This window comes from Zingiber officinale, chromosome 2B (genome assembly GCF_018446385.1).
Source record: "Zingiber officinale cultivar Zhangliang chromosome 2B, Zo_v1.1, whole genome shotgun sequence".
In the NCBI taxonomy this organism is placed as follows: Eukaryota; Viridiplantae; Streptophyta; class Magnoliopsida; order Zingiberales; family Zingiberaceae; genus Zingiber; species Zingiber officinale.
In genome coordinates, this window is record NC_055989.1 from 89,361,276 (window position 1) to 89,369,787 (window position 8,512).

General features: G+C 40.5%; 1 pseudogene; it reads right to left on the minus strand.

Moving 5' to 3' along the window:
• Window positions 1-3,114: 3,114 nt before the first annotated feature.
• Window positions 3,115-6,597, minus strand: LOC122046285 (annotated as a pseudogene).
• Window positions 6,598-8,512: the final 1,915 nt, after the last annotated feature.

Genomic DNA, 8,512 nt, shown 5'->3' on the forward strand with positions numbered 1-8,512 from the left:
CACAATGTGCTCCTTGCTCTTCTTTGTTTTGGGAGTGGTCTCCTTAGGCTTCTCCTTACTCTTTGGTGCCACTTGACCCTTTTTCTTGGCCAACTTAGGGCATTTGCTTTTGTAGTGCTCATGTCCCCTACATTCAAAACATATGATATATGATCTTTATTTTTAGATGAAGTATTTATACCTTCACATGTAGGGATGACACTTAATCCTTCATTTGATGTCTCTTGATTTTTGGAGGATACATCATCTTCTTCTCCTTTTGATTTAGATGTAGAGGCTTCTTCTTGATCCAGCAATGATAATCCACACTCCCCCTCAATCCTAGAGGTGGAGGCTTCTACCTCTTCATCCTTGGACGTTGAGCATCTCTCAACTTCTGAATCCTCATGCTCATGAAATAAGGAGTATACTCCTTTTCTTGTATCTTCATACTCCATAGAGGATGGATCTTCTTCTTATTCCTCCGGTGTTGAGCATCTCTCAACCTCGGAATTCTCCTCCTCTTGGTCTTGATCCACTGAGTCACCCTCTTTGGATTCTTCATTATTTTGTAAAGTGGAGGGGATCTCATGAATCTCGGCCAACTTTCTCCATAATTCTTTTGCATCTTCAAATTTTCTAATTTTGCAAAGAATTGTGCTTGACAATAAATTAACTAATAATTTGGTTACCTTGTCATTCGCCTCGCACCTTTGAATTTGTTCTTTGCTCCATTTGCTCTTTTTGAGAATTTTGTCCTTTGACTTTCTTGGAGCTTCAAAGCCTTCCATGAGAGCAAACCATTGCTCTATCTCCATCATAAGAAAGTTTTCAATTCTTGATTTCCAAGAAACGAAACTCGAGGATACATATGGTGGAGGCACCCTTGTGTCGAATTCGAATCCATCTCCGAATTCCATTTGAAGTTGAGCTTGATGATGAAGTCTTTGACTTGATAGAATTTGCTCCAACTTCTACACCCTCTAGCATGTTGCCCCTTCTGACGATGATTCCGGTGAAGAGCGGTCTTTCTCTGATACCACTTGTTGGGACCGAAAATGTAGCTAGAGGGGGGGGTGAATAGCTCGGTGCGATCTTGTGCTCTTCGTTGCGTTGTTTCTTCGATGATGTGCAGCAGAAAATACAAGAAACAACAACTACAACACTAACACAAAGGATTTACTTGGTATCCACCTCAAGAAGAGGTGACTAATCCAAGGATCCACACACTCACGCACCCTCCACTATAAAAACACTCATTCTCGGTAACTACTGAAGGCGGAGAAGCCCTACAACACTCTCAATACAACAAGAAAGCAAGGAAAGACAAATACAAGAAATATCTTACAAGATATGCAATGAAAATCCTAACCCTAGCTTCCTCTTCTTGTTGTAGCTCGCCTCTTGACTTGGACATGCCTCCAAGATCCTTTAAGAACTGGCGTGAGAGTGGAGAAGAAAGCTGTGGAGAGTTGCTGTGATCGCCCGTGGAGAAGAATCGAAGAGATGGAAGTTCTGCCGACGAAATCGTACGCCAACGTCTTTATCCAGCGCCAACGGTCGAATCCCAATCGATTGGATTGCTCCCAATTGATTGGGGAGGCTTTGGATCGATCGACCGATCGATCTAGAGCGCCTCTATGCTCCTGGAAATTGTCTGGATCGATCGGCTGATCGATCCAGGGCTTATCACGCAAAATCGCAGCTGATCGATTGGGAGGCATTATGTGTGATTGGTAATTCTCCCCAATCGATCGCCCGATCGATTGGGGAAGCCTTTGTCGTGGGGACTCACCCAATCTATCAGTCGATCGATTGGGCATGAGCCAATCGATCGGCTGATCGATCCAGCTCAAGGTTTTTACCCAAAATTAAGTACAAAGTCCCCTAAACCAACATTCGGTCAACAATGACCTGTTGGTACATCATGCCTTGCATCTGGTCACCCTTGACCTGCTAGGAATCCCTCACCAAGTGTCCGGTCAATCCCTTTGACCCACTTGGACTTTTCTCCTTGTGCCAAGTGTCCGGTCAATTCCTTTGACCTACTTGGACTTTCACCAGATGTCTGGTCAACCTTGACCCATCTGGATTTTTCTCCTCGTGCCAAGTATCCGGTCAATTCCTTTGACCTACTTAGACTTTCACCAGATGTCTGGTCAACCTTGACCCATCTGGATTTCCTCGTGTCTGGTTTCACTCACCAGGTCTTTCCCTTGCCTGGTTTCACTCACCAAGACTTTCACTTGCCTAGCTTCACTCACTAGGTCTTTCACCTGGCTTCACTCACCAGGATTTTTCATACTACCTAGCTTCACTCACTAGATCTTTCACCTGGCTTCACTCACCAGGATTTTCACATCTGCTTGACTTCACTCAGCAGGACTTTCCTTCTACCTAGCTTCACTCACTAGGACTTCTCATCTCCCTGGCTTCACTCATCAGTACTTTCCTTCTGCCTAGCTTCACTCACTAGGACTTTCATCTACCTGGCTTCACTCACCAAGACTTTCCAACTGTCTGACTTCACTCACCAGGACTTTCACCTGGCTTCACTCACCAGGTCTTTCCAATCAAGTATCCAGTCAACCTTGACCTACTTGACTCTCCTTCACAATCTCCCCACATGAACAATTGCACCTGCAATCTCCATGTATTGTCAAACATCGAAACTCAAACATCAAAACTCGAGCTTGACCCAATTCAAGCTCAGTCAACCAGGTCAACCTTGACATAGGGAATATTGCACCAACAGAAGATAGTTAAGGTTTGAGTGGGATGACGATTTTACCACTAAAATAAAGTTGCAATCGAAGAGTGGCAAGACATGCACGAACTGAGAGAGGGAGGGAGAAAAATGATCACTTCATCGCCATCACTATTATTTTTAAATCAAAATGATCAAAATATCGTTCGGATGCTTGAAAAATCATAAGTGAGGAGAGGAGGTTGGTGAAAGGGTTAAAATGAAATTTTCACATCACTTTACTGTACTCTAAGGTAAATATACACCTACAATATGCCTTTTGATAATTTTCATATTCTACGTATTCCTTTTGATAAATTGCCGAATATTGATTGCTGAATTTCTTGTTTTGCTTTATGATTTCTGTAGCTTGGGTAAGAAAATGGAAATTAATTCCAACAAAAGAAATGATTCCTTCGGAATATATTTGATTGTAGAGTTGCAAATACACGTTTGAATGTTCTTTTTCATCAATTCACCACATTATCGCTGAATAGCTTGAACTGATCGGCATCGAGGATCATCTTCCTTATCGAAGCGAATGCACCCATGATGCCAACTCCAGTGAAGACGATCATGATGAAGATGTTGAGCCAGTGGACTGCGGAGCGTTTTGAAGTGCCAATTGTGATGTTGTACAGAAGCATGGGGAGTATGAAATCAAGAGGAATGAAGCTCTCCTACAACAGCTACGATGTCGCCGAAGAATGGGAGCATCGCAGCCATGAAAGCACAAAAGACCATGTAGAGAGTTCTGAGGATCAACCGAGGCACAAGGTTTCTTTTAGAGAACCTGCTTTGCCTCGTGTCAGCTGAGTTCTTCTCCATGATCTCAAAAGCAACTTGAGAGTAGACCTAGAATTCAAACATGATACAAATGTGCCAAAACCTAAGTTTGAACAGATGGACACTGTAGAATCAAAGAGCTTTCGAAAAAGAACAGTTAGTTTATAAGCTCTTACCAAGCCGATAGCAAATAACTGAAGGAGCACAAAGACGACCCCGAGGCCGAGTAGCCATATAGGGGCCAAGGAAGGTCCTGAGTCTGGCAATAAGCTGTTAAGAACATTGGAGCTTACTTTGTTTCCGAATGCCCAGTAACCAGACACCGCAGCTGAGTAGAATGCTAAGACAGCCACCATGTAGCACAACACAAGGCCTTTCACCATCTTCCCAGTGGCTGGTGGTGCCAAGGTAGCCTACAAATAAGGCTTGCAAGTTTAGTTAGCCATCCAAGAGAAACAGTAATAAATGATAAGGGCTACTCGGTGTATTTAAATTAAACGACTTGGGAAATATCATGTACATTCAAGTCCAATCGTTGGTGCAGTTTTCAGTCATCTAGCAAATAGTCAGTTAAACTAACTGATACTTTCAAAAAAAAAATTAAACTAAACATTACTCTTCTCTTGAAGGGAAAAAAAAAATCTCAGTTATAAATCTGATGACAAAGAGAGGGCAACATATCACAGAAATTATCCATTGGAACAAGCAATTGCAACTTGTAAGGAAGCACCAAGACTCAATTTGCATCCAAGTCTTTGAATGGATAAAGTTTCTTGATATACAAAGTTCATGGATCATATCAGATACGATGCAATCTTGAGACAGGAGCGATAGCTCGAGAGCATATTTACGTCTGAATACCCATTCTGCTGATGACATACCTGAATTTCTGGTAATATTCCATTTCCATAAAGAGAAGCCAAAATGGAGATGGATGTGAAGGCATTATAGGTACGATGTATACTTGTCGAGTCCAAGGAATAATCCTTTGCAGGAGCATTCTTAGAGTAACCTGGTATAAAAGCAGAGTCATTAGACAAAAAATGCAGTTGTTTGGTCTTGGAAGCTATAGAACAAAGGTTGAGCAATATTGACATCATTTGGAAAGTCTCAAATAAATAATTCGAACATTATCTCTGATCCTCAGTAGCCAAACATGCTAACCATGTCATAGGATATTTTAACATAATCTGGCACAAACCATGAACTGTTTTTGTGTTTATGGTTGTTGGATTAAAAGAAATTGAGTTCCTTGTACAATGGAGAGACCTACATGTTTAAGACTGTCGTCGTAATGGGCGGACAGCTCTACTTTACTAAGCGTAAACTATGCTGGATTTTCTCTGTGCTTTAACCACCTCTCCCCTTAAACTGAAACTTGTGGTTTGCTTTTCGTATCTGACATCCTACTTGGTTGAGGACCACCCAGTCCAATTCACGTGTAAATTGGGGGAACAAAAACAACTAAAGAGCAACCTAGAATATAACTTTCAGTTCCACTTCAAAATCTTTAAATATCAATCTGGTTGCAAATAGAAAAACAAAACATCTTATTTGCATTTAACTTATGGAAGAACAAGATTGCATAATCTGGGGATGAGTATTCAGTAGCAAGACCAGTCGAGAAATAACCTGCATAGATACAGCCCCCTGTGACAAGAGCACTGTATGCCAAGCTTAAAAATAGTGAGGCTAGATTGAAATGCCGAAGGGAATGGAAAGATGGCAGCTGAGAAAGAAGTATCAACACCACCGTCACCATGATGATAAAGTGATACAGCCTCATGGGACCATTAGGAAATATACTGGAATACATGATCTTCTCACTCCAACAAAATTAGCCAAGTTCCATGAAGAACAAAATAGCAAAAGATGTTAGTAGAGGAAAAAGTGTTAACCAGATAAGGAACATAACCAGTAAACTTTTCTTTCTCAAACTCCTAATGAATGGCTTCCACAATATCAATATACCAACAAAAGCAAATTTGTTGAATGCTCTACGCAAAAGGCTTTGGACTTTAATGCTAACTAAGTAATTGAATAAGAACAAGATAGAAGGTCATTAAAATATTGGCATCCATGTATAAACTATGAGGTTGAATCCAATGGCCGTCGTCTCGAGAAGAAGAGGAAAAAATCCCCTTGTTTATTACGGAGAACATTCAAATACAACGAAGAAGATAGAGACAAAAGGAGATGAAACCGAGAAGTTCCATGGCCGAGAAGCTATTGAATCTACCTTGAGGCATTCCCCTGAAAGCAAGATGCATCCGATGCTTATTCCAGTGTTGATGGCCGCCTGAAAGAAGACTACGAGGTAGAATATCCAGCCGAACCCTATCGCACCCCAAAATGGGGAAAATAGATAAGCAAAGAGATAAGTGGGATTAAAGTTAATTAACAGTTAACTAAAACAAAATACAGTGAAAACCACTTCTGCACTCTACCCAAGACGTCGGCGGCGAGCTCTCGGAATCGGATGTGCCGCCGGCCCTGCTTCTCGCAATGGTCGAGGACCCTGGACATGAGGACGTACGCATAGAAGGTGACGGCGCCGACGGTCGTCAGCGACGCCAACCCGAGACCCCATCCGAGGCCCCGGAACGCGTAGGGCAGCGTCAGGATCGTCGGGCCCACGATGGCCGTCGTGAGGTGGAAGCCGGCGTGCCACCAGGTGCCTGTAAGAGTACTCGAGACCGATTTACTTGCAGAGACGGCGGCGAGGCGAACGCAATAGGATCAAATCACGACGCAAGAAATCACGATCGCGGCGGCGGGGGCCTGGACCGAAGAGAAAGGTCTCACCTTTGGACTCGAGGACGAAGGCAGCGCCGGCATCGGCGAGGGCGCCGCCGCAGCCGCCAGGAGCCTCAAGGGCGGAGCCATTGGCGGCGAAGGAGTGGGCGTAGGGGGAGCCGTCCGCTCCCATGGAGGCAGAGGAGGGAGAAGAGGAGGAGAGATTCCGGGGAAGGCGATCAAAGCTTGGATTTAGAAGAACCGATATAAATAGTAAAGAACAAAAACAGGAGTACTTTCCTATTTTTACATGAAATTGCTTGCAAATACGCAACGGCAACGTCGTCTAGTAGAAGAACGAAGGCCAACTATATTGATTTAGGATCCAAATAGATAATAACAACGATAATAATTAAGCTTTTATCCTTTAAAAAACAAGATTAACTATATAAATCCCTGTCTACTCCATCCACATTTAGATTTTTTTTAATTAATGTATATATTTATTATAATCTTCTATTACGGAATATTTCTTGGTTCCTAAATATATAGATAACCAGTACAAAATTAATACCTGGAGCAACAAATTAAATGAGGTAATATGCAATTTAAAATATTTTTTTATTAATTGAAAAAAGAGAAATGATCTAAATTAAATTGATAAAGTATCAAAATTAAAGAGGTGATCAATTAAATTATCTTCGGCAATTTATCAAAGGGCGCACTTGAAAATCTGAATTTACCAAAAGACGTACACTACTTTGATATTTACCAAAGAGTGTACTTTTTTAAAAGTATTTCCTATTTTACCCTCCTGATAATTTGACTTTTTCTATTGTTTTTCTTTTCTTCATTATATTTCTCTCACTTCTCTCTTTCCTCTGTCGGCAGAATATAGGAATAACATTAGTCAATCTTTAATCACATTTTAATACATTTGAAAAAGCCAAAATAAATAATGGAACCATATTTGCCCACTGGTGGACCTAGAGAGCTCCGATTGCACCCATTTCAGTTTCTATGGATTTCTAAAATTGCAAAGAGTTCAAATATGGTGTCCATTATTTATTTTGACTTTTTATAAATGTTAACAAGTAAAATTAAAGAATCGACATAAAAGCCCACGTTGGGCCTGATATGGAATCAGTAAAAATAATTCATATCGGGCCCACGTTGGGCCTGATTGAGTCTATATCAGGCCCAATGTGGGTTTTTGTCGATTCTTTGATTTTACTTGTTAACATATATAAAAGCCAAAATAAATAATGGACACCATATTTAAACTCATTGTAATTTAAAAATCCTTAGGAACTGAAATTTTGACCGAAACCCACTAATCGATCTAGAAAGCTCCGATTGCACCCATTTCAGTTTCTATGAATTTCTAAAATTACAAGGAGTGAAAATAGGTGCCCATTATTATTTTTGGCACTCCTAGTGGTAGACCAGAGGTTTTGAAAAATCCTAAATCTCTCTTTATTTCTTTTTATTTTTTTATTTTTTTTATTTTTTGTTGTTACTAGGCCTGATATCTCTCATATCAGGCCCACATTGGGCCTGATATGGGGAGATATCAGGCCCAACGTGGGCATGATATATCTTTATATCAAGCCTAAAAAAAAATTAAAAAAATAAAAAAAAATAAAGAGAGATTTAGGGTTTTCAAAACCTCTAGTCCACCACTAGGAGTGCCAAAAATAATAATGGACACCATATTTTCACTCCTTGTAATTTTAGAAATTCATAGAAACTGAAATGGGTGCAATCGGAGCTTTCTAGATCGATCAGTGGGTTTTGGTAAAAACCCACTAATGGACCTAGAGAGCTCCGATTGCACCCATTTCAGTTTCTATGGATTTCTAAAATTGCAAGGAGTTCAAATATGGTGTCCATTATTTATTTTGGCTTTTTATATATGTTAAAAAGCAAAAATCAAAGAATCAGCAAAAAAGCCCACATCATCACTGATATAAATCAACAAAGCTTGGGCTTTATGCCGATTCTTTGATTTTGTTTGTTAACATCTATAAAAGCCAAAATAAATAATGGACATCATATTTGAACTCCTTGCAATTTTAGAAATCCATAGAAACCGAAATGGGTGCGATCGGAGCTCTGGGTTTGGCCAAAACCCACCGATCACCTGTAAAGTCCGATTACTATTTCATTTCTATGAATTTCTAAAATTACAATGAGTGAAAATATGGTGTCCATTATTTTTTATTATGGTGGATCGGAGGTTTTGAAAACCCTAAATCTCTCTTT